Genomic DNA, 26,832 nt, shown 5'->3' on the forward strand with positions numbered 1-26,832 from the left:
TTGTTCTGCTTTCTAGTTTTTGTACTTTCGGCGACCTCATTCGACGGAACACCAGCGATGTTACATGGTTACAATTTTAATTTATTAATGTAAGAGTTTCTGTGTACCAGTGGTTTGATTTTTGCTGTTGATTTTATCTTTGGTTGATGATGATGTTTGGTTTGTGGGGCGCTCAACTGCGCGGTCATCAGCGCCCGTACGGAGTCCCAATTTTTTCACACTCCTATGTTTTCACAGTCCAGTCTAGCCACTGTCACGGATGATGATGATGATGATGATGATGATGATGATGATGATGATGATGATGATGATACAAACACCCAATCCTCGGGCAGAGAAAATCCCCAACCCGGCCGGGAATCAAACCCTGGACACCGATAAGATAATCGGGGTAAAATGTTACTGCCTGTGTATGTTTGTCCGGTATCCATACTTAAGATGTCAATATTTCTTTGAAATATAATGTTCATACTGTGAAGGTCAGTTTGTTCGCTTAATATGCTGTGTGGTAGTTACATGCTTGCGTATAAATTTGTTACTTTCAAAATATTCATAGTTATTCCCTTCGGTATTATGTCTAATATTCCCATTGTTCTGTCTGGTCTACTTTCTGGTTTTCTGTTCATGTGATTGAAGAAATTCGTTGGATTCTTATCGCTATTTCTAGTGTGTTCTCAATATCTACTTCCGAAATTTCTTCCTGTTTGTCCTAAACAAAATTTATCGCAAGCTTGACGTTTGAATTTGGTATGCCTGAATTTGTGTGGACCGGTAGTTTCGTTTTCCCTGAGTGTATTAGTGTTTCTGGATTGTGATTCGGGCCCTCGAGAATAGAAAGTAAGTTTTATATTCTGTGTTAACAAATTTCTCTTTTCCGAAATCGCTTTTCTTGCCATTACATGTCTGCATCTTACATCCTTTCTACCTCTTATTTCTCAGCCCAAATAACGAAATTCCTCTACTACTCTTAGTGCCTGAATTCCTAATCAAATTCCTTCAGTGTCGTCTAATTAAATGCGCCTATACCCAAGTTCACTTGTTTCTTTACATTTTTCATATTCGTCTTACAACCAGTTTCCAAGACAATGTACATTCCTTGGAACTGATATTTAACCACAGTCTTGTCTAACGAAATTCACTTCGTAACCGGAGGGCTTTTTTTGAAAGGAAGACGACGACAGCAGTATTGGATAAACAAATTACCTTAATATTATGTGTCGGTTGGCCGCGAAGCTCTCTCTAAAAACGACACAAAATCATATGGCGCAGGGTATCATTCTTAGTTTAGAGCATTGTGAAGGCTACGGTGTTGGCGAAGCAGCTTAAACTGAGTCTCCACTTCATGTGGTTCTTTTCCGTAAGAGCGCGAGGCAACAAAAACGAATAAACATGACGCCGACATGACGCTTGCTATCTGTGTCGCGACACGCCTGCCTGTGCTACATACTGCCTGTCGCGGAATTACGGGCAGCTACGGGCATAATGATGTGCCCAACGTACAAAAGTAACTGTTTTAAATGCCATTGTAGCAGGAATGACAGAAGTGTTAAGTGTGATGCAAAGCCGTGGATCACACGAAAGAAGTGACTAGCTGTTTCTGGATCCTGGCGTCTGAATTTGAGTTGCTGTTCATTAAATACTTAACAGTGCAAATATACTAAGTAACATTACAAATGAAAATGGTAATTTCCAGAGTTTTTTGAAAAAGTTCTCACGACTTTCGAAAAAAAAAAAAACTCGTTAGGTCAAGTCCCGTGGTTCAGACGTAAGGAATGTGCAGTGTGAGCTGTTCAAGTGTATGCACGCACTTGCTGAGGTCAGCCGCATTCTGCGGTGAGCTCTTAAAAACTATAATGCGTGTGTAGTTGTAGAATTGATTGTACAAATTGGAGCAACGATTTCTTGCTAGTGGACACTGCTTTCTTTCTTGCGACTCGTACTTCCTCTAGAAGAAGAGAAGAAAAGCACACGCGAAGGTGTTTGTATCGGACAAGTTTAAAATGGTGACTAAGTTTTATCGCATTTATTGAGGGCCAAAATTCATGAATTATTCCAGACATGGCTGTGGAAATTATCGCTGCAAAATTCCTTCACATATCGACAACTGCCAGCGTCATGTATCCCTCATCTGATTCAGGCACAGCATTCGTCAGATACTTTCACGTAGGGTGGATTGGCCAAAGTTTAAATCCCCAAATAAGGGAAACAGGTCACAATCGTTGAATTTGCTATATGAGAGGTTGCTACTCGCTGAAGTCGCTTACAACCGAAAAGTAGAAATATTTAGTAACTGACCAAGAAGTAAAATAAAATGATGTTACTCCCAGATCTGTTAAATGTGTTACATGACACGTGGCACTTAAGTTTCATATCTTCCATAAATTTTGTTTGGCTTCTTCTCAGTTCTAATATTTATGCTTCATTCTCGAACTCTCAATAAGACGTCAATCATAGAAGTAGTATTCTACCTCTCGTTCTGTTTTGGAGAATAAATTATGAAAACGTTAAAGTACTTACCATTTTTAGTGTAGCTAACTCGTATAATGTGAAGACATCTCCCGTAAACAATGGATTGCAGAAGACAGAAAAGATAATGACAAACATGAAAGGTATTAACAACGAGTGCATCATACAGCTTTAGGCATTTGGACAATTCTGTGGAAGAATTAAAGGTAGAGGAAGGAAGGAAAGAAACAAAAAGATGGCAAGGGATAAATAGTATTGATGAAATAGAAGTATCTGTTACAGAAAGGTGTCGTTACACAGCAGCATGCCGAGATAGAATCGTCGTTGAACTCATCAGAGAATTTCTCAGGGTGGCGCAGAGAAACCGGAACATTTGAAATTGACGTCGGCAACCCTGTAGATTTTAAATACGCGGGAAAATGACAAACTGTCGCGTATTAACGAAAATTTAATTGCAGTGGAGCGGTGCTGAGCGATCTGTCGTCGCGAAAGCGTATTACCGCCAAGATGACTATGACAGCTGTTACGGCGCTACTGAGAGATCCCGCCCCGCGGTCAAGTTTGTTCTTCATGCAATCAATACGTAGGTTTGAAAAGATTGCTTCAGCTATGGGAAAAAAAGCCTGGTGGTCGTGTATTGTCTGTACGTACCGCAGCAAACATTGATGCTGTGGTGTGAGTTCAGTGGTAAGGAGTCTTCGTCATTCGACGCGAAAAAAAAAAAAAAATGGTTCAAATGGCTCTGAGCACTATGGGACTCAACTGCTGAGGTCATTAGTCCCCTAGAACTTAGAACTAGTTAAACCTAACTAACCTAAGGACATCACACACAACCATGCCCGAAGCAGGATTCGAACCTGCGACCGTAGCGGTCTCGCGGTTCCAGACTGCAGCGCCAGAACCGCGCGGCCACTTCGGCCGGCTTCGACGCGAAAATTGGGAACGTGGAAATAATACTCATAGCCTTCAATTCCGCCCTTAAAAGTTTCAGATTGTTCATAAACTGAAAGCTATAATAACGCTCTCTGGCGCGTACAATTTAGTGCAAACCTGTTACTCAAATCAACGAGGATGATAAAATTTATTGAAAAAATTGGGATGTCAGATAAAGCGCATTTTCACTTAAGTGGATACGTGAGCAGAACATGCGTTACTGGACACAAGCAAATACTGTTGCGCTTCGCCAGTGCCCTTGGCACTGTGCTAAAGTTGCAGTATGGTGTCAGTGTCACGTCGTGGGGTGATGGCCACTTGCTTCTTTGAACGTGAAGAGTCCGTCACTGTGACGTTTCAGCTGTATGTGAACATCATACAGATGTTTTTGGCTCGCGACATTAAGTCCACCTGATGAGCAGGGTGGAGCCACGTCACACCTGCCACTGTCTGACTACGGTTACACGTTTGTTTGGGGATCGCCTAATTTCAAGGAATGCTGACATCACTTGGCCGCCGCTATCTCCAGACACCCAGGCTGTGATTACTTTCTGTGGGGACATCTGAAGAGCGTTGTGTACCAGAATAGAGCAACAAACTGTGCCCAGATCAAAACTCACACTGAAGAGAACATCCTGGGGAACACATTATGCCGCGCTGTGCAAAATCTTCAGAGTCAAATTACTGAATGTGTTTGGCGAAATGGACGGCACTTGCATGACGTAATTGTTAAAAGTTGATGCCTACTGAAATTTCCACTTTCATTTGGTACACATTTCAGCATGAAATAAGGATTTCTAAGTACCTTTCATTTTGTCTAATAATTTGTATTTTTACCTTTTTAATTCGCCTCCCTATATACATTAAGTAGGCTGTAAGTATACGCTTGTGCAAAAGAAGTTATGAGAGGGTCTAAGTTAATGGTATCAGAAAATGAATGCTGAAAAATGAAGCGACCACAGAACTATCATGCTGTGATGTAAAGCGTACAACGTCTTGCAACCAATCCTCGTCTGGCGCTTTTGTACGCAAAAGCTCAAAGGGAGGGAGGGGGAGAGAGGGAGAGTGAGAGAGAGAGTGAGTGAGAGAGAGAGAGAGAGAGAGAGAGAGAGAGAGAGAGAGAGAGAGAGAGGTCAGCGAAATAAATTAAGACTGATTTGTTAGATACTATCTTCACTCCTCTGCTATATTATATAGAATTGACTGCAGTATATTTCGAACTGAAGGTAATTTTGGGAATTCAGATGTGTACTTCAATATTTTATTACTCGTTCAAATATGTTGGATGGAGTGAATTTTTATTATCTACTGCAAATTTCTGAAGAAAGGTGTTATAGTGACCTAATTACGAAAGCTGCCGACCTTTGTCGAATGCTCTGTACAGTGGTACACACAGTTTTAGCGAAATAACCAACTATTTGCTCAACGTGGTGGCGAATATTTCTTTATTTGAACATTCAGGTCTCATTTCGGTATCTGCAAATAATTTACTGTTAGCTTTAGGCGCCAACCGTCGGGACCTCGTATAGATATTTGGGAGAAGGAAAAGTGCTGCCAGAATTGGAATTACTCTTCGCGTTGCGCTCCGCATTAACAACCAAATGAATAGGGCCTTTGTCGGAAGTTGAACTGTCATCCAGATACGGCAGATAATCCGAGGACACAATATGACCTGCGAAATGGGGTCCTCACGTTCTCGTGGATTCGCATTTCCAAACCTTTTCAGGAAGAAAAATCTGTGAAAATTAGCTTAACCTCGCCTCTGGAGGAAACTTATAGATATCGACGTTAGGTATTACTTCTGGCTTTCAGAAAGTTTTTGATGTATCTACAAAACTGGGCGTCACTATAAACAAAACTTTTATTGTATTGTGCGATACTGAAAGGTTATCGAAATAAACTTTTGACTTACAGATTGCTGTAAATAATTGAATTACATTAATTTGATGAGATAAATTACTAAAGATCGATCATCTGGCTACTGCACACTTCTACATAACCTTCCATTCAACCGTCTTCCGAGGGTATACTTGTATAGTGTTAGTGGATTGGTTTACACAAATATGGTTCAAATGGCTCTGAGCACTATGGGACTTAACTTCTGAGGCCATCGGCCCCCTAGAACTTAGAACTACTGTAACCTAACTAACCTAAGGGCATCACACACATCCATGCCCGAGGCAGGATTCGAACCTGCGACCGTAGCGGTCGCGCGGTTCCAGACTGTAGCGCCTAGAACCGCTCGGCCACTCCGGCCGGCATTGGTTTATACAGATTAACGAAAAACAACCTGAACAACACACCGAAAATTATGATATGAACCGTAGCTACAGTGTAGGAAACGTGTTGCAGTATAAATAAAGCCGGTAAACACAGTTCCAGATAACCCCTCTGGAGGCATATGACTGTTCCGTGAGTATGTGCGTGGCGAGCATGGGGCCCCAAGCTATCGCAGCACCTACTTCCTTTCCTGTGCTGCAGTCTCTCATCTCTGACTACCCTTCTTTCTCTTACTCACTTTCTGATGGAATCAACCTATGACGCCAACCCTGCTGTTCTGCTTTTGTTGCTTGGAATATTCATTCGTGCATCACCTTTTTTCACCTTTTGGCTGGAGTAATTTTTGGTCCCCTTCTGGGTTTGACCTTCATTTTTCCAAATACTTTTCTGTAGTGTGGACTGAGTGGGAAACAGCGTACAGTGGTGACGACCATCAGCGCACTGTGCCTGCGTAGGCCCTTATACGTATTTCAAAGCCAGTGCGGGTAGCCAGTCAGACGTGGTGGGGCAGTTACATACACTGACAACACAATGATCATATTGTTGATATCTGAGCTGCTAGCTCCCCACGTGTGCCGAGGAGTAGATGCCCGTCTTGCTGGGGCATCAGGACTCCTGGCAATTGCCATCATGCCACATGACCTTTGCTGCAGCAGGGTGGCGTCTGTAGGAAAAGCCCTTGATTGGAGTAGGTGGCATCAGGGCGCACGTTTCGCACATGATATGTATTAAATGAGACCAAAAGAATGACTATTCTGATTTGGCCGCCTTATCACACAGATATTGATATTTAGGTGGAGACAGTTAGAACCTGGAGGTTTCCCCTACTCTGGTTACCCCTTGGAAGAGGGACGTCAGGGAGCGAAAGAATTCATCCAATACTCAACATGTACTCGAATTGATGGTATAGTTTTACTGCGACAAAGCCGTTATTTTTTATGGAATATATTGAGGATAAATTTGGAGAAGAGGAGGCATTGGGGAAAATGTGCAGTGGATCGGTATTGATTAAAGCCGCTTCCGCTGTTGCCGAGACGGTTCACGTAACTGTTCGTGTTAAGTGGGAGATCGAACTTTCACCATCGAATTATGATGTCCGATTGCGGCTGGCACTGGTCATTTCCTTCGAAATCCAGTCGGTAGCTCTTCAGGCATGTGAAGGTCTATGTGACATGCCAGTGACCATTCCCTCCCCCCTCCCCCTCAACCCCCCCCCTCCCCCCCATACACACAACTTCGAATATGGTCCAAGGAATCGTCTTCTACAGTGACCTTACGCTGCAGACGAACGAGGAGATACAGGCTAATCTCTATCGACAAGGTGTATATTTTATCTGACGCAACCAAAATGGTTCCAAGGATAATCAAACATACACAGACCGCCTTTATTATATATATGCTGAGTGAAGTCATGAATGAAAATTTGTGCTAAGGCCGAGATTCAAACCAGTCCCTTTCTCATCAGGCAGATGCGCTGACCACGACGCCATCCTTGCATAGGTCGCTTTGCACAACTGCATGAACTAGCATGACATGCCTCCCTCATAAATTCCAATACCTATTCCTATTCACACCTGAGCCCACTTGGTACATTTGGGTCATGTATCATCCCAACTGCACGGTGGATCTGCAGTGTGGCAGCTTCAGTCGATCCCTCCATGAAGATAATCCGTGGGAATAACCATCCTCCACACTCACTGATTTGGTCAGTCTTCCAGAAAGAAAAGAAACAACAGGAATATGAATCTGTTAACTGCCTATAATATACTGAGGCCTGAAAAAAAAAATGCATACAACCTTTTGATATGAGAACGAATTATATGAAAGTCACAGCTATCACTTGCACTCCCTCTGTTTCTTCCAAACCAATCCCTCCTCTCTCGTGGTTTGTGTGACAATCTTCGGGAACCACATTCTGCACATGGCCAGAGCAGTTTCCTCTCCCAGTGTCTACTCGTGACAGGGCTGCTCCTCAGTATCTTACCTCCCATGGAAACTCACAGATCAGTGGCCGAATGATAACCAATTGGTGAAGGAACTACATCTGGTAGGTCGCAGGACTGCCTACTCGTGATGTGTCCCCACGCTGAGTGCAGATTGACCGTCAGCCTCCAAGGGCTGAGGTTGAGGAGGAGGATCTGGATCTGGAGAAGGCTACTCCAGTGACCATGGAGGCGCCAGATGCCCCCACATGGTCAGATTCTTACACAGTGCTCATAGATGTGGATCCTTCTCCCATTGGTGACAGGTGGTGATCAGAAACAAACTTCACTGCTAAACATTCCCCATCACTTTGTGGTTATCATGCATTCTTACAGGATCGTGCTGGCCCCAGGGGGCCATCTGGAGGGATCTGTACCTTGGTTTACACAGATGTTGTTAATAAGCCAATTCCTGTTGTAACATATGGGAAGCAGTAGTGATGCAGGAGCAAACGATATCAGTGATCACCATTTCCAAGGTTTATTTAGCTCCAGGGAGGCCACTTACTGATATTGAGTTGACTACCGTAATATAACTTTCCCCTCCTCTTTTCTCCTACTTGGGGACTTCAGTATGCACCACCCCTGTGCGGGAATACCACTTCTTCCGGTGTAGAGGCATTCTACTTCACTACTTGACTAGCTTCTTACCGACCATGGTCTGTTTCTCCTCAATGATGGTACACCTACCCACTTCAAAGACATCCATGGCCCCCTTTCAGCAGTCGATCTAACCATCTCTTCCCCCCAGTCTCGTGGCTCCGCTACATTGGTGACTGCATGACGATCTTCATGAATTTTACCAATTTCTGGTAATCCTGTCCCTTCCTTGCCACTGCTAGACACTCCATCTGCCCCGTTGGTGCTCCGAAGAGCCACCTGGCAGTTGTGTGTCGCTGCTGTTTCCTTCAATCCTTTTCAGTCAGAGTGCATCAAGGAAGTTGTCAGAGATATATCTGACGAGACTATCCATGCCGTTGGAACTACTATTCCCGTTTATAGAGGTCCACTCCATCGCTGGCTGGTGCCATGCGGACCAAAAACATTGCAATAACTGTTCAGGATCGCTGCAGTGCCTTGCAGAATCTCAAGTGACATCCTTCAGAAACCAACGTTACCACTTTTAAGCGACTTTCTGCTAAGGCTCACTATGTATTAAACACAACAAGAGAGAAAGCTGCAAGCGATATGTCTCCTCCCTGGGAACGTATGCCCCTTTATTCCATGTGTGGGCTAAGCTCTGTAGTCTTCTGGGCCACCAAAGATAACGACTATGCCAGGTTTCTTTCTTCAGGATTGTTTCTGTAAAGACATGTTGGCTCTTGCTGAACACCATGCAACCCACTTTGCAATGGCTGCAGCATCCTCTTCCTTCTGGACGTGTAAGCCACATATTGAAAGAAGACATGCACCTCGCCTTCAACCCTTTGCATGCTGAACTATATAGTGAACATTTGACTGACGAAATTTCTTCATGCTCTTGCCTCACCTCACGATACAGCACCGGGCATAAACCCAACATCCACGAATAGTTATTGGCCGATTAGCCCTACCAACGTGCTCTGCAAATTGCTTGAAAGGATGGTTGGAAACAGCAGTCCAACGAGCTTTCTGTAAGGGCCAAACCTCACTGCAGTCTTTTTCGACTTACATAAGACATAGGGCACCGCTTGGCGCCATGGCATTTCAGTTAACCTCAATGACTGCGGCTTTTGAGGCTCCCCACTAATTCTTATTTGTCAGTTTTTAGCCCACCAGTTGTTGTATGTTAGTTTTGGTACTTCACTCAGCTGCCCACAGGTCCAAGAGAATGGCGTCCCACAGCAGGGCTCTGTTCTGAATGTCACACAATCCCTCATCGCTATCGATGGGCTAGTGACCTCAGTTGGACCACTGGTCACCCCCATTCTGTATGTCGACGCCGCCTGCATTTGGTACAGTCCCCATTCTGTAGCCTGTGGCTGAATGCAAGCACCAAGGTGCCATCTGATGAGCTCCTGCTTGGATCCTTTCCCATGTATCCATTTTTCTCCTGTAGAAATGCAGGTCATGTGATTTTTTTTTTTTTTCTCTCTTCATACCACAGTCCGTCCTGATCCTGAATTCCACTTGGGTACCCAGTGCTTGGATATTATTGAACAGTACTCATTTGTGGGACTCCTCTTTAATGAGCAGCTCACTTGGTTCCCTCCATTTTCGTGAGCTAAAGGCTAGTTTCATGCAAAAGCTAAACACTCTGTACTACCTTGGCCCACAGGTCTTCGGTTGCAGGTCACGCTACTCTCCTTCGCATGTACTGGGTTCTGGTCCAGTCCCACTTGGACTATGCTTGCCACATTTATGGCTCAGTGATGCCTTCAGCTTTGAAACTGTTAGACGTAGTCCATCATTGTGGAGTTAGAATGGCTACTGGCACCTTCCAGACTAGTCGAGTAGTGGATATCTTCCCTCTTCAGTTGTGATTGTACCAACTTTGGCTCACCTGTGCACTCGCAATTCGACAATTTCCTGATCTTCCGACATATGCTATTCTTTTTGCATGTTAGGGGCAACGACCACCAAACACCCGACGTCAGATGGGATTACCAATTGGTATGCGTCTCTCAACCCTCATCCAGGACCTCTGCCCAGTCTCCTCAGAAGGTACTCCTTGTGTTCCCCCTGGTATGGGATGCACTCAGCCTTGTGGTGGCAATTGAGGATTTACTCGACAGAGTAGTTTCGCCTCCACTATCTGGAATGAGTGGAAAACGGCTGGGATAAAAATGTACTGACTACGCGCCCTTCAATATCATATCTACACGATGCCGTAAGAGGATGTCACGTTTGTTATGCTAGTTTATGAGCCATTGGATGACAGGAATTGGCATTTATGATATTGCCAGAAGCGGTATTCTTTCTAGAGATATCAAATAAAAAAACTAGCAGTTTCCCATTCAGTGATCAATAGATTAGGTAACCTACCGTTATAAAACCCAGCAATTGAAAAAGAACTTAACACATTTCGTTATATAGCCTGAACAAATGACTTTCACCCCAGAATAACCACAAACTTACACTACAAATGTAAAACACCAAAGCAGAATAAAACTCGAGACACGTCTACCTTGGTAGAATCTCCAACACAATTAATGCACTTTTTTAAAGCCGCAAATATTCAACAAGCCTTTCGAACCAATAACAACCTTTGAATGAAATTACGTTCCGTCACCAATGGGGCGTCGAAATGTGATAACCGAGGCATATATAAAATCACATGTGGCAGCTGTAATAGCTTTTACATTGGCTAAACAGGAAGTTTTAACATGACATTTAAAGAACGCTTTAGAGAGAGCGAATATAATCAATCGAAATGATAATTAAATAGACACCCTAGCTGCAAGCAGGCGTTGATACACTTCATTGGGGACATGTTGAAAATGTGTGCCCCGACCGGGACTCGAACCCGGGATCTCCTGCTTACATGGCAGACGCTCTATCCATCTGAGCCACCGCGGGCACAGAGGATGGTGCGTCTGCAGGGAGTTATCCCTTGCACGCTCCCCGTGAGATCCACATTCCCAACATGTCCACAACACTACATTCGTAGTGCGCCTAATAGATGTTTGCCCATCATACTCAGTACTCGTGGCAGATTAATCTACCAAGTCCCGTACGAGTTCGGGCATAGCGTGTGCGTTCGCACAAGAAGGTCAAAGGCCGGGAACCCATATTTTTAACTATATATGACGGTAGTATCTGTTCCCGAAAGAACAGTTACCGTCAATGACCATGCAGCTTTGCTAGAAATGAAATGATAATTAAATAGACACCCTAGCTGCAAGCAGGTTCGAGTCCCGGTCGGGGCACACATTTTCAACATATCCCAATGAAGTGTATCAACGCCTGCTTGCAGCTAGTGTGTCTATTTAATTATCATTTCATTTCTAGCAAAGCTGCATGGTCATTGACGGTAACTGTTATTTCGGGAACAGGTACTACCGTCATATATAGTTATAATCAGTCGAGTTTGTTTTTACACTTGGAAAAAAAAAATCAAAATCACGCCGCTGATACGATCGAAAATGCTCTCCAGATTCTGCCCAGAATACCAAAAAGGTTTTGCAGTGAACATTGTTGAAGTATTACGAATCTATATGTGCTCGAGAAAATACCCACAAGAAATATTAAACAAATATACAGAATTTAGACCAAGTACTACCTCAAAACTTTATTCAATTTTTAGAAGACGAAAATAGATATATCGGAAGTAACATATGCGACAACCAAAGACAATATTAACAAACTTTAGTTGATAATAAAATCGCTGCTCATCTGCACTATCACTGTAAACATACAGCGTCGTAATAGTGGAATTGTCAAACTACTCTCACATCGCAATTAATATTTTATTTTCAACAGATTGACACCATTTACCATCTTACTAGAACAGTGACAGTTGTAAGACAGTCCACTGACGACTTAATATGAACGTCACATCATGGCGATCAAGCCGAAACAGTTTGTCGTAAACAAAGATTCTTTATCATAAGCAGCTGTTCGGTGCAACTCCTCTAATAATCCTCTTTAACACTCCGTCTATGATGGTTCGGAGATTGGACGGCTGTGGTAGGGCCTGCCCCCTTCACATTCAGAGAGATGCTCATGTACGGCCTTAACTATTTCTCCCATCCCGCTTTATTATTAACGGTCCAACTGATGCCCGTTATGTTGTTAGTCTTTGCTCTTTTACTGCTCTAGATCTCTTGACTAGAAGGCATTCATTACTCTGTAGCCGTCTTCGCTCTTAATCGGGGTGCTGGGGAATGGGGGAGGGGTTTCTCTCGACAGAGCTGAGCTCTGGAAGACCGCTTGTGTGCTCTAACCTACGTACCGAGCCAATCCATACACTTTTACTCCCCCGTAAATCGTTTCTCAGCTCTGGCATCAGTATTGTCTTCAGTGCGTCGCTTTTACCGCGTCTACATACTTTACTCATTTGAGCACATTAATCGTGGACGTCACTACCTCCGGATGAACGAAACCTTGACCGAGAGACTGACGACCTCGGTGTTAAGGCCCTTACCTCCAATCAGCCAACCTATCAACAAGTTAAATTCTTTCTCCTTGAACGTAGAATATGCTAGAATTGTACAACATTGATGTGTTAATTGGGCACTGCTCAGGTAACGACAAATTGTGTTCACATGGTACATCACCGACTCTGGTAAAACAGGTGTTCGTGAGATCCATATGAAGCGAGTACCATTCATTTGAGTACAGGGTGGCGCACGAAATCTGTTACCAATTGTTTCTTTCACAATTTACGACGCACATTAGATATCCCGTTGGGATGTCTACAGCAGTACCATCAGAGCTTGGAAAAACAAATGAGTTATGAAATGACGTGTAATTCACGATACTGCCGCTAGGAGACTAGCAAGCAGCAATGGCTGACAATGGAAGACTGACGACACAGCAACTTTTTCATGAAAAGAGGAGCCTTGTTGTGATTCAGAGGCGTTATCGACAACAGTTTAACGCACGATGGGTCCCTTGCAAGAAGACCATCCACAGGCTGCATGATAAATTTGTACAGGAAGCAACAGTATTGGAAACGAAGCGACCTCGGCCTAAGCCTGTTTGTTCGCCGGAGAATATTGAAGCGGTACGAGTTGCTGTACAGAGAAGTCCCGGGGAAAAAAAGGCAGCAGTGCAACTGGGAATATCCAGACGCTCCGTTCAACGCATTCTTAAAAGTGACCTCCATATGTACCCATACAATTTGACATGTGCACAGAAGCTCACTGAAGAACACAAGCAGCAAAAACTACTGTTAGCTCAGTGGGCGGAGGATAGGGAAGAAACACTCAACAACGTTTGATTTTCAGACGAGGCGCATTTTCATTTAGACAGTGTGGTTAACAAACAAAATGTACACTTTTCGGCCACTGAAAACCCACAAGTGCTTAATGAACGACAACATTATGCTCAGAGGACAGCGTGGGCAGCAATTTCCAGTCACGGACTTATTGGACCCTTTTTCTTTGAAGAAACTGTGAACAGCGAGCGTTATTTGAGCATGCTTCGCAATAGTTTCATTCCACAGCTTCATGCTACTGCCTTGCCCTTCAACACGCAGTGGTTCATGCAAGATGGAGCAAGGCCACATACTGCATACACTGTGTTGGAGTTTTTACACGAGCGTTTCGACAGGCGGATCATTTCGCTCAGGTTTCCAGGTCGCTTCAATGACGGACAAAATTGACCCCCCAATAGTCCAGACCTCAATCCATGTGACTTTTTTCTTTGGGGGTACCTGAAGGAAAAAATTTTCCCGAAACGTCCACGTGATGTAATGGAGCTCAGAAGACTTATTCTTAAAGCTTGCTGTGAAATTACGGAAGACATATGCCGTAGGTTAAACACTAACTTCAGTGTTCGTTTGAACGAAGTTACGAAACGAAATGGTGGACCTATGGAGCATGTGCTGAGGTAGAGCAAATCTCCATGGACGGCTCTTCATTGTAGTATATGTTCCTTTCAGAGTATATGTTCCTTTCAGAGTGTATTAACAATAAAGTTTATATTCAGAAACAAAATGGTAACACGTTTCGTGCGCCACCTTGTATGTCGTGAAACTTGAAAATTTGTGCTAGACCGGGATTCGAATCCAGATTGCTTTTCGTGAGCAGTCGCTCGGCTAAGGTTTAAGGTAACTTGCTCACCCAAAATAGTATATCCGGATTCTACCATGGCGAAGCACAAATTTTAAATTGGTCTGACATATTGATTACTTTGCAGGTTCATCATTGCTGAGCAGGTGGCACAGATAGTCTCTTCTGTAACTGAAAAAAAGATATCATCTATGGAGAAAAAGTGGTTGATATAATATGTACTTCAGACCCCATCACCGGTTTTGGCCAAACTTTACCGATTTCAGAACTATACGTCATAGGCGAACAAGGTATTCACTACAGGAAAGTTGAATCGACGCTCCTGAGCTTTTTCAGTATATTAGGCCACGACAAGAGCTCTGTGTGGTAGGATGCTGTCGTTTTTCGGGGTGGAGTCTCGACCTAATATTGTAGATCAGTCAAAGATGGCATATCTGCAGAGCTGCACAATCCTAGTTACACGCAGTATTACATGGTGGACTGTGTGTACATTTAAAGTTGAGCGCGCGCGCGCGCGCCCACAGAACTTCACCCGAAGGAGTCCATTTGCCAGATTTTTGATTGCTCGTTGTGTGTTCGGGATTGTCTTTAAACCAGAAAGCGTCCGCCGTCTCTCTTTCACGAGGAATAAGCGATTCGTCTGTTCCGGCCCCTAAGAAAGTTGTTGCCAATGTTACCTTAGTCTGCTAATGTGTGTCGTACCAATCGTTCTGTTAAAACTCCTATCAGTATTCTTTCTTGCATTCTGTTCAGGTGTGAAAACCACTTTCATTATTTGCGTTGGTTCCATCTTCCATTTTAAAATATTCAGCGCTCTGCTTACATCGTCAGCTTCAGCATATATATCAGTCTCGTGCAGCGTTCCACAGATTTCGGGCATCTCATTTCCGATGTCCTTGTCTTACTAAGGTATTTGGTATTCGTCGCCCATGTCTTAAAGCGGTACAGCAAAACTGACACAACCATTACTGTATACAGTTTCACGTTCGTTTCATACTTCGTCGTCTTATGTGACGCTCTGTATGTTGCTCCACATATAGCTTGGTAATTATTCAGTTTCAATAGGTCTATTGTTGGCATGTTGTAACTGAATGTTACTATCGGTTCAGCCCAAACATCCGTGGTAGCAGAAAACGTATTTCTCTGTAATTCACTAAAATGGCGACTGTATGCACGCTAGTTACAGTCCACTTAACACTCGCCTGACAAGGCGGCACTATAATAGAAACCTGGCAACACAGTCAGAAATAAGCAGTAGCATTTATTGATAGGTGTTACACAAAATTGTACTTAACTTTGGTAACAGTTTCATACATGCCACTTGATTGCACAATGAAATTTAAAGAACTTCACTGTCTCTTGGCAGTCCATAATACTGTAACAATGAGTGAATGTACTACGCACACACTCATAGTTGACTGTTTCTGTTGTTACTCCGGAAGTAGCGACTGCTAAATTGGAACTGTAGTTATCTGAACGGAACCCACGGAACTGCTCTGTAACGTAATTACGGGAAATGTTGCCGCCGTAGGAACGGGTGAACTCCAGGAACTGGGAGTGTGTCCGCGGTGTCTTGACTTTTGTGCCTGTTGGTAACTAGCTAATGGACGTGGCGCGGAAGTAGAATGTAATTCCGATTAACGATCGCTATGTGGAGCCGTCCGCTCGGAACTGAGCAGGTGTAGGGTTGCCATCCGTCCCAGTATATCGGGACCGTCACCGTTATGACCCTTCGTGTCCCGACAACCCGAAAACACCCAATTTTGCCCCCATTTTGCAAAATACTGTTCAGAGCTTGGCTCAAGTCCGGAAGTAACGCCACCTGTTAGCTTAACATGTAAATGCAGCCTCAGTTTTATTTATGCCAACAGGTCTGTGTTGACAAGGTCGTTTCACAGATAGCGTTGCGTGGCCAGTAGTACGAAAGTGGAATTATTTAAGCAGCGCCACGCGGAAGAATCACGCAGCTCCCATTTTAATAGCGATTTGATAAGATGGTTCTTTCTAAACGTAGTACTGATGTCGGCCCAGTGGACATGATGATGATGATGATGATGATGATGATGATGATGATGAAAAATACTTCTGCCAGGGACTGTGGAATAAATCTTACAGTGCCAGTTTAACAACAACCTGACTTGCATGGAGTGCTATAAGTACGTAAAAGAGAAAAGGACTTACTGAAAAAGGTGAAATATTCCGAAAAATATATTGGACCAAGTACTTACGCAGCAACGAGTTCCACGTAATTGGGTTCTAAATAAAAAGTAATTACACTGATTAAATTTTTTCTTTATTTCTACACCCACATCTCAGTGTGTACCGATGAGGTCTTAGCTAGGTATGGCAAACCCTAAGCAGGTGCCGGGCGAGTGGTTGCACCCCTGAGCTGACGGCCTCTCGTGGTCTTGCTGTGTGTTTATTATGTGGGGTTATTTTTGTCCGAGCTGTGTAACTGCCTATAAATGATATATTCTTGGTCCGTTGTGCAGAGATTTTCATCTTATACTCACAGCAGATAAGTTGAACATAATACAGGTATCTCAAGGTCCTCAGGATGTTGAATAACAACTTAATCATTCTTTCTCAGTGCTTTCTTTCCTTTATTTTAATTCTTGGGTTTTCCCTGAGCTTTCATTCTCAAATTACATCATCTATGTAAATACTGAAAAGTATAGGGATCCGCTATAGTCCTGATATTCTCCTGCCTTCACTTCTTCACATGGTAGGTTCATGTTCTCAGTATTGTTTGTGTGCCGTCCTATACGATTTTTATGCCATCCACAAGATGGAGACGGTGTCCGCTTAGTAGTAATAACGCCTCAGTTTGATAGTTGAAATTGAAATCATTTTTGAGGGGAATGATCTCCCAGTGGTTAGCGGAAGAGTACATGTTCGGGTACCAGCTTTAAAATTTCCCACATGTTCCGAACAGTGAACAGTGACCCAAGTTGCTGGACGTCTATGATGGATACCACGTAGATGAAGACTTCGGCGCATCTGCTCTGTCCCTTTCGGTGATTGCATTTAGACACACCTACTATCTGACAGTGGTATCCGATGGCATTTCTGCTGGCAAGTGATGCATGGTCGCAGTTCGACCATTGGTTATACCAGCTGTATTCCTTCCATCTCAAATTGCGTTATGTTTACCTCGAATGGATACGACAGATCTCCTTTCCACAGGCTTCCTCCCAACACGCCCGCACACACATATATGTAGAGGCTCTGCGTTGTTGTTGTACGTAAACTCTTCACAATTTTGTGCGGTTGAGTATGCGCGCGGAAATAGGATTTCTGTTTATTATGTGAGGAACTGCATCTAGCACACACATTTATATCACTTTACACTCATCTTCAATTCGTGTAGTACATATACACTCATGTTGTGAAGAAGTAAAACACCCTGAACAACTAGAGATACGACGTTCATATTAACAGGACATGTACATTAGTGTGTTCTACCGAAATGATTATCATTTGAACCATGTCGACCCGTAGGTTCAAGGTCAACACCACCTCCCGGTAAAATGTGCCTGCGCCTCTCGTTGTCGCTATAAACCAAAGGTAATGGATCAGTGTGACTTGAGCAGACGTGCGGGATGCATCGCAGACGTATGCGCGAACCGTATCGTCAAATCAGTGAGTTTGAGTTTTAAAGAGGGCACATTGCTGGCATGAGAGAATGTGGTGCATCCATCCGGGAAATTGCTGCTCGCGTGGGACTAAGTGTTTCGGCAGTGCAACAGGTGTGTGCAGAATGGTTCACGAAAAGCCGTAGAACACGACGAAATGGATCAGGTCGCACCATCCAGACCGCCCAAGTGAAGATCGACACGTCATCCGAATGGCATTGCAGGACAGATCTGCGTCCTCCTCGGCTCTGGCGCAACAATGGAGCAGTGGAACACTTCGTACAGTCAGTCCATTGCCGTTTATTACGGCATGGGTTACGTGCGCGTCGTCCACTTCTCCGCCTACCTTTGACGAATGTGCAGTATTATGCTTGACGGCAATGGTGTGTGGAACGACGTCACTGATTCCAACAATGGTATCAGATTGTGTTTTCGAATGAATCCAAGTTGTGTTTGTTTGAAAATGATGGCCACGTTTTGGTTCGCCGCAGGCAGGGGGAGCGTCATCACAGCAACTGCATTCCCACAAGACTTGCAACGCCAAGTAAAGCCCATATGGAGTGGGATGCTGTTGGGTACAACCACAAACAACAGTCGGTGCGTGTCCACGACACCGTGACCTATGTGAATGACATCCTGCGAACCATAGCCATACCCTTCCTGCACAACACCTTAGACTCCATTTTTAGCAGGCAATGCACAGCCACATGTTGCTGCACAAACACGTGCCTTTTTGGTGTCACAGGATCTCAGCATTTCTCCCTGGCCCGACAGATCACCAGACTTACCGCCAATCGAAAATGTTGGTTATGTTGAAACAATGGGTGCAGCGCTGTGACCCAACCGTGAATGCAGCGTGAATGGACGCCATTCGCGTCTTATAAGCGCCGATGCCATCACGCATGGAACATATTACCATGGCCCATGGCTGATCCTGTGCCTACTAGGCAACAGGATACATGTTGAACCGAGGTAACTGAAATGCTAATACTTTCTGCAGAACTGCTCATCAATGTAAATGTCCTGTGAATGACGATGAGCTTATATCTTCAACAATACAGTGTTTTTATCGGCTGCATTTTGAACGCTCCAGCTGCCTTTTATTCTGTGACGTGTTGCTCATTTTTTCGCATTTATATGCATAGCGCCTACCATTTTATCTTCCTTGCAGCGCAGCATTCGCCACGTGACCGACTTCTCTTCCTCTATTTCCGTAGAACTGAATTAAATCTGACAGTGAGAAACACGTTTTTAATTTAATTTCGTCTCATCTACACGTATATGTAGAGTTCGGAATCGCATACGAGTGTTTGCATTTCAGTTACATCCTGAAATAGTCCTTCACTTTTAAGAAATCATTAGGCTCCAATTTTCGTCAATGTCTTGTGTTTTTTCCTAACTCTTCCCACTACAAATTGAAAGTAGTGTCGTAGTGAGAGCAGAACACTGTCAAGCTTCTACTTCTCAATCAAAGTTCTCGGCAACTGTGACGACCAAGGAGGCAGGAAGAATTTGCGAGATACACTATGCTGTTGAGAAAGTCACGTAAAAGCATTTGAAATCAGTTCCCATGACATATGTGCAAAAATTTGTGTTTATAAAACCTTTAAGTCGTAGGAAGTGTGTTAACGAAGATTTTTCTTCAAATTCCAACTTCTGCGGCCTGTTGGTTGGTCCCCAGCATTGCCTAAAAAAGTTAATGCTAACGATCTTTCACGTAGTGCCCGTAAGATGAACAACATCGATCTGGTTACTTAGCGTTTCATTTATATGTCTTCAGTTTTGAGTGGATGTTCCATCTTGCGCATAGTAGAAACCCTACCAAAAAAAATCGAATAGTTTCAGTCAACTCAAAAGAACCAGTTGTTATTGGTTCCTCCGTCGAAAGCTTAATGCAATTTAATGAAAGAGAATTTTACAGCAGACGCGTTTCGCTTTTATTTATAATTCATCTTCTGTGCTCAAATGAAATTTACAAGAATTTTGGGGCGTACTTCAGTAACTTTCAAGTTCCTCTTTATCAGTACATGTAACTTTTTTGATATATTCGTGGTATGGTATTATGAAGGTATTGACCTCAGTTTAGTGTGACCAGGGCCTCCCGTCGGATAGACCGTTCGCCGGGTGCAAGTCTTTCGATATGACGCCACTTCGGCGACTTGCGCGTCGATGGGGATGAAATGATGATGATTAGTACAACACAAAAACCAGTCCCTAAGCGGAGAAAATCTCCGACCCGGCCGGGAATCGAACCCGGGCCCTTAGGATTGATCACTCAGCTACCAGGGGCGGACACTTAGTTTAGTTTTACATCATGAGTCAGATTACCGCCCATCCTCTCACTCTGAAATTTAATGTAGTGGAATTTGGGAACGTTAGTACACAGTAAATCAGACTACAGTGGCCAGAAAATCGTTTGGATAAGATTACTTTGAATGAATTCTCACGTCACTGCTAAAATGTACTGGGGGCTCACTCACGCTAAAAAGGTTATGGTAATTCTTTACAAACAAGAGATGAAAATAAAAAGGTTGACATGTTGATGGAAGATCGTTGTACGGAATGAGAACATATTGAACGCGGATTCGACACGACCTATCTACAAGTAACTGTTTGTCGATCACGCCTCACCGTATGTTTATTAAAATACGCAATGACGAAAGTGAGTGTTGACAGTAGTACGTAGATTTTCCTCGGACATAAGTGAAAGTAGCAGAAGCTATTTATAGTGAAAGTGATTGTTCTGTGAATCACACAGTGGGGATTAACCGGCGATTAACAGGAACACATGCATCCCCGGGAATGAGCCGTTGAAGAGAAAGATAAGAACAGTGCTGGCGCAGTTTTTTATGCGTTTCGGAGATGTGTGTTGAAAGTCTTCGTATGCTTGACACAGGACAAAATTCCACCGAATGAAAAATCTTGCCTTGCATCTCCATTTCATTTATATGTGTGAGTACAAGAGATAAATTTAATTGAAACTGAACCTGGTTGCATCTCTGCTTGGTATGTTAAATAAAATGTTGTAGTGGCACATACAAAGTTGAGACACGCCTGAGGCACTGACGGTGCATTGCCATAGTGAGTTAAAAGTCCGAATTTGAATTAGACACTGAAGGGCTGAGAACACGAGGCGTCGCTGTGAGAGAGGAGTCTAGAATATTTACTTCGTGCAACGTCGTAAGGTGTAAAGGCTCACTGCCCATAAACTGCGGTGTATTCTGTCATAAACCACCGCCGGAGACTAAGCCGCCAGTGACCTACAAGCGCCTGTTGTAGCTGTTTATTATGGGAATGTTGCGCTGTCGCTGTCTTTTTACAGGCAGGACACATGGGTCGCTGACGGCGAGATATTTGTCTTCGGCTGGTTTATTTTCTGTAAGGGATTGTCCCGCTACATAGAAGGTTCAAACTGTGAGAGAGCTAGTACGAGAATTGAGAGACGTTATTCAGTGAAGTTCGTCTGTTTCATTTACTATTAATGCTGTTGAACCATGTATGACTTGTCGCTACCAGAATAGGAAACCATTCTTTTAATTTAAGTTTCCACTGGGTATCGTAATTGCCACGTTTCCACGTTTTGAATGTGTCTGTTGATAGATCAGATATTCTGATACTGATTCCTTTTTCATCAAATGGTGCGTTGGGAACTGGTGGAACAGCACTTCTTGATACGTTGCGTCGCGTGCGCGTGATGTAAGCAGCTTATTTTCCTCGTGTTATGATTCAGCAGCTGTTTCCTGTGTAGCAGTTTCCCGTTTCCACATTAATAGTTAACGTACTGTCTTGTAAACAAGTCGTGTTTTTACTCAGTTGTTTCAGCCACAGTGTTCTGTGAATTACTAACAAAATTTTACTGTAGAACAGACGTGGTCTCTGGCGTTCCTGTAGAGAAGGAAATATGTTCGTAGGTACCTTTATTTCTGGCGAAAAACTCCGGTACGTATGAGAGGAGGTTTGGGTGCTAGTATTCACTCACAGTAAATTTAACTTCCGTGGAGTGAACATCTGTGCCACTTTTTCTGCATTAAACTAAAGCAACAGCGTGTTACTTGTTTGTCAATACACCAACCGATTTCATCTTTGACAGATTTGACTCACCTGGGCTACTTTCCTTTCTCGAATTTATCTGTGATTTACCACTGACTGGTGATGTTGATTAAATTGTGTGGAGTCGTTCGAAGAAGAGTTGAAAATGCATTTTGAATCAAAAATTTGCGTATTATTTCACTGAAAATTGCAGTGATTTTGCTGTGTGGATATACGGGTATAGTATTCCGTTTTCATTATAAATAATCTAATTCCTTACTTCAAGTTTCTTCCACTGTCAACGAAGCATTTCAATGCTTTCTGCCTCGAACAGCGAAGCGAGTGCGTTCGTAGACTTAATATTCTGGAACATATTCGGGATTACTACTCATTCCTTTAATGCTTGTAATATACACGCTCAGAGTGAGATGATACGTACCCAATATCGTGTACAATGAATTCTACTCTCTCCCTCCTCTCTTTGTTACAAAAGTGCTGAGGCTCGACCGGGTATACCCGAGGGAGGTACCACAGCGGCTAGGGAAATGGAACACTTTTCTGGAGGGATGGGGTTAAAATTCTGCATTAGCTATCCCGATTCATGCTTCCCACGGTTTGTCTAAATCACTTTACAGAATGGCAAGTTCGATCTTTAACAAGGCCCACAACCTTGAGAGAAAAATCGGGTGGCCAGTGACTTGTCTTTCCGACGTGAGCAAAATGCTAAACTCCTTTCCATAGGCTCAACAATTGTAACTAGAAAAGTTACACAGAAATATAGATCAGTGCCGTTTCATTAGTTCGGTTTGATCGGATTGAGATCTGACTACTTGAGGGGGCAGCACATCAATTGGAACTCGCTACTCCATCAGACTCCAGGCCTTGTGACATGGTGCATTGTCTTGAAAAATGCCGCTGCCGTCGGGATACACGAACGTCATGATAGGGTATACGTTCTCTGCACCCAGTATACAGTACTCCCTGGCCGTCACGGTGCCCTGCACGAGCTCCACTGGACGCATGAATGCCCACGTGAATGTTGCTCACTTGTCAGAACATAATGGACCCGCCGCCAACTTGTCTCTGTCCCGCAGTACAGGTGTCAGGGAGTTGTTCCCCTGGAAGACGACTGATTCGCGCAGTCCCACCCGCATTATAAATAACGTATCGGGATTCATCAGACCATGCAACGCTCTGCCACTGCACCAACGTCCATTGGCGATGGTCAGGTGCCCATTTCAGTCGTAGTTGCCGATTTCGTGGTGTTAACATTGTCACATGCACGGGTCGTCAGCTGCGGAGACCAATTGGTAGGAGTTCTCTGTGCATTGTGTATTCACACGCACTTGTACTCTGCCCAGCATTAAAGTCCGATGTTAATTCCGCCATCTTTCCTGTTTTACCGGTTTGCCCAGCCTACGACGTCCGACATCTGTAATGATGAGTGACCGTCCTATCCCATGATGTCTGGACGTGGTTTCACCTTGGTTTCGCTATGTGTTGAAGATACCACAGCACTCCTCAAGCACCCGAAATGTCGTGCAATTTTCGAAATGCTCGTGGCGATCCTCTGGGCCCTCACAGTCTGCCCTGGGTCAAACTCAAATAGATGGCGCGCTTTCCCCATTCTGCACACGGACAGCATCCTCACTGATACTATGTGCACCGTGCATGTGTCTGACTAGCAGTCATTTCTCGCCAGGTGACACTGCTATCGCCTGGACTGGTTTATATCGTTAGTATGTCGGCGATCACAATGTTCTGGCTGATCGGTGTAATTATACGGTTTGACTGCGGAAGGGGCAGAGAACCACGCTTCGACATACGCACTGCAGTGTTCACCCCTCGGGTAAGCAGGTCATTGGGCGTAGAGGTTAAACAGGTGAATCGTGACGTTAGAAGTGTCGGGTCCGATCTCCGAGGGGTGGTTAGTGTTACACTCTTAGTCCCAAAGGCGTCAGTGGAACAGCGGTATCTGTGATAACATTTTATAATGTGATTGCTGCAGTAACTATTGTCGTCTCGGCGCGCAAGTAATGGACCAGACTGCTCGCTCAAGCGTCGGCGGATAACGCAGTCACAGCAGTATGGCAGCTGACGTAGCTTGCGGCAGGTCAGGCACGCAACCTACAGTATGGCGACGCGGGGTGCGTTTAGCGGGAGCCAGCAGGCGGCCCGCTGACGCGCTTCTGCAGATACGATGGACCTCAGCATTCTCAAAGATGGTCGCGCCTTTACGCGTGTAAGCACAGCAACTTCCGGATGGTAGTTGTGAAGGCGGAAGCCCAGGGGTCCTTCAGTAAACGCGGCGTATAGCCAGGAATATGGTACACGCACAGCCTGGGAGGTGGCTTTCGGATGCCCACCGAGCAACCAAAATATGGCAGCTTGCAGTCAGTCGGTTTGGCGCTTCACCAGAGAAAGTCCCGGTAGGTCCGCATCTTCGATCAGTCACGGCGGTGACCGGTTGCTAGCAGCAGCCCGGAGTGGTGAAGTCCAACTACAGCTGCCAGGCTGGACACTTCAGTCATGCAGCAAGCAGCGCAACACCGTTCGTCATCAGAGTCTGAGACTGTCATTCCATCGGGATCGCTGATGCAGGGAGAATGACCAGACACTGAGGACGAGATGGCTGAAACAGGGGTATTTAAAGCCAGACATGACGTCATTATAGCAGGTAATGCGGCCATTTGCCCTCGTTTAACCAGTGGTGTCACTGGTCCTGTCCGCACGGTAGTGTTGCAGTTACGGTTTTCCCTCCCTCTGCATTTCACATCAGTACTAGAAGGCCGTGGAGCGTCGGAGCTCGGATGTTGCATGCTATTACTCCGTATGGTAGAGTTTGCAGAGCGACGTTCTGTCTGCTGTCATACTGCACCATTCATGCTCCTTGCTATGCCTCTGCTCTCTGTGTGCTATTGTGTTAACAGTACCGCCCAGTATTTGCCATATTTGCACTCTTCGCGAGCTCAGGATTATGATTGTGACACACAATCTAAGTAGAACTGTGATCCTTTACCGTCAATGTCGAGCCATAGCTTCGGAAATTTGTTAGTGCACCCGGAAACAGGGTTGCTGTGCAACAGCGTTGACGCGCAAAATACAAATATCACAAAATTGCATCTCTTCTTGCGATGGTAGATAAAGTTTATCACGCAACACAAACATTGTCAAGCAAAAAATAGCTTTCGCCATCCACCTTGCATCGTGGTTAGCCCCCAGGAGCGCAGGAAGATACTCCACCACATGGTGCTCCGCAAGATGGCACCTAAACTCTTGAAAATCTCATAATACTCTGTAGATTGCTTTTATGGCAAGGAATCTCGAACAAAATCGAGTAATCGAGAAACATCGAAATGATCCAGTTGTTCATTGACTTTCCCGTATTGGATTCCAGTGTGTTATTTGTTCACTCCGATAACAGAGCGTTCTGAATTTTTGTAAAGATTGTGATACTCCGACCTCTGCTTCTGCAACCGATGTTTTCCTCAAAAACAATTTGTGAATGATGTAATGAAGCAGTGGAAACTTCAGGAAGGAATAAAAGAATGTAGGAAAAGATATATTGCCACTTACCGTAAAGACGACACGTTAAGTTGAAGACAGGCACAATTAAGGCACTTCGACTTAAGCTTTCGGCCACAGCCTTCGTCCGAAATAGAGAAATACACACCATTCATGTACACGAGCAAGCACGCCTTAAGCACACATGACCAACTCCTGCAGGCCGGACGAAGGCTGAGTCTGAAAGCTCATGTGTAAGTGCTTTTAATTTCACCTGTCCGCAGCTTAACGTGTCATCTTTGTGATTCATTTCTGTGATGCCTGCAAGGTATGTGCAAGTGCTTTTTTTTTCTGCAAGATTTTTAGTACAACACATGACCTCAAAAACATCCAGTCTTTGATGTTGTTCTGTTTTAGCATTGGACTGAAGCTCCAATTTTGCGAGAGTTTCGAGCACAGCAGCAGGCTACTTTCTTCCAGGCGCTCCGAGAAACTGGATTAAAACAAATGTAAGTTGCAGTAATATTTTATTAATGATCGCTTTCGACTTGATGTAGAAGTGATCTTCAGAAAATGCAGTTAACGATAGTGTTGCCGCGTCAGCATCCGAGGAGCCGGTTGCAGCAGCCGGTTGGTACTCATTTTATGCAGATGACTTCTACATGAAGTCGAAACCGGTCATTAATAAAATATTACTGCGATCTAGACTTGTTTTTACCTAGCTGTAACACTAGACCGCTGTTAACCCTTTGGAACATGTTGTCCAAATGTTTGATGCTCCAAGAAATTGTTCCCTGCCACAATTGGAAAGAATCATACAGTTTTTCTACTGTACCGTTACTTTGTGCTGTTCGACCCTCCCAATCGACCGTAGCAGCCTGCAGTTTCTTATTCGTAAAATTGTTACTGATTTCAATAGCACTAGTCGCGGAATTTCTCTCGTGGCTCGTGACTAGATCTCCAGTAGACAGCAAAGTATCGATATCTCGATCTACTACCTCGATTGTAGCAATCAGGATGTGAACTGCTTCCTTGTCATTGATCGTACATTTATCAGAAGCAGCTGAAAGCGTGGTAGTGATTACTGTTAGACACCCTCTTCTCTTTTTCACTTGCGGTGATCGATTATTTACCATAGTCTCATCAGTCTTAAGTTCCTGGAGCTTTCTCGAACTCCGGTAATTCGTATTCAACACCACTTGAACTTGACGCCACCAATTCAGCAAGTTGGTCTGAGAAAACAATATCAGAAAGATTTTAACAAAACGACCGAAATTTTACTCGATTATCAGCGTTGAATGAGTAGCCCAAGGGAAAATTACAGAGCATATTTAAAAGTACCAAGTA

The 26,832-nt window shown here is 44.1% G+C and overlaps 1 protein-coding gene and 1 non-coding gene across 7 annotated transcripts in view; one reads left to right on the forward strand and one right to left on the reverse strand.

Annotated features, from left to right (window-relative positions):
* LOC126248243 (ribosomal protein S6 kinase 2 beta) overlaps window positions 1-26,832 on the forward strand; it is a 634,112-nt gene that overhangs the window by 202,892 nt on the left and 404,388 nt on the right. Inside the window, exon 1 of one of the 6 annotated variants that reach the window (XM_049949092.1) lies at window positions 25,915-25,994. The exons of the other annotated variants lie outside the window; for them this stretch is intronic. The gene's annotated coding sequence lies outside the window, so the exon portion shown is untranslated. Of the gene's footprint in view, window positions 1-25,914; window positions 25,995-26,832 lie in introns of those variants that run through there. 6 annotated transcript variants of the gene reach the window in all.
* Window positions 11,086-11,160, reverse strand: Trnat-ugu (transfer RNA threonine (anticodon UGU)). Its single transcript has one exon. It is a non-coding gene; the product is annotated as a tRNA-Thr (tRNA).

Source organism: Schistocerca nitens, chromosome 3, assembly GCF_023898315.1.
Source record: "Schistocerca nitens isolate TAMUIC-IGC-003100 chromosome 3, iqSchNite1.1, whole genome shotgun sequence".
NCBI classification, from domain to species: Eukaryota; Metazoa; Arthropoda; class Insecta; order Orthoptera; family Acrididae; genus Schistocerca; species Schistocerca nitens.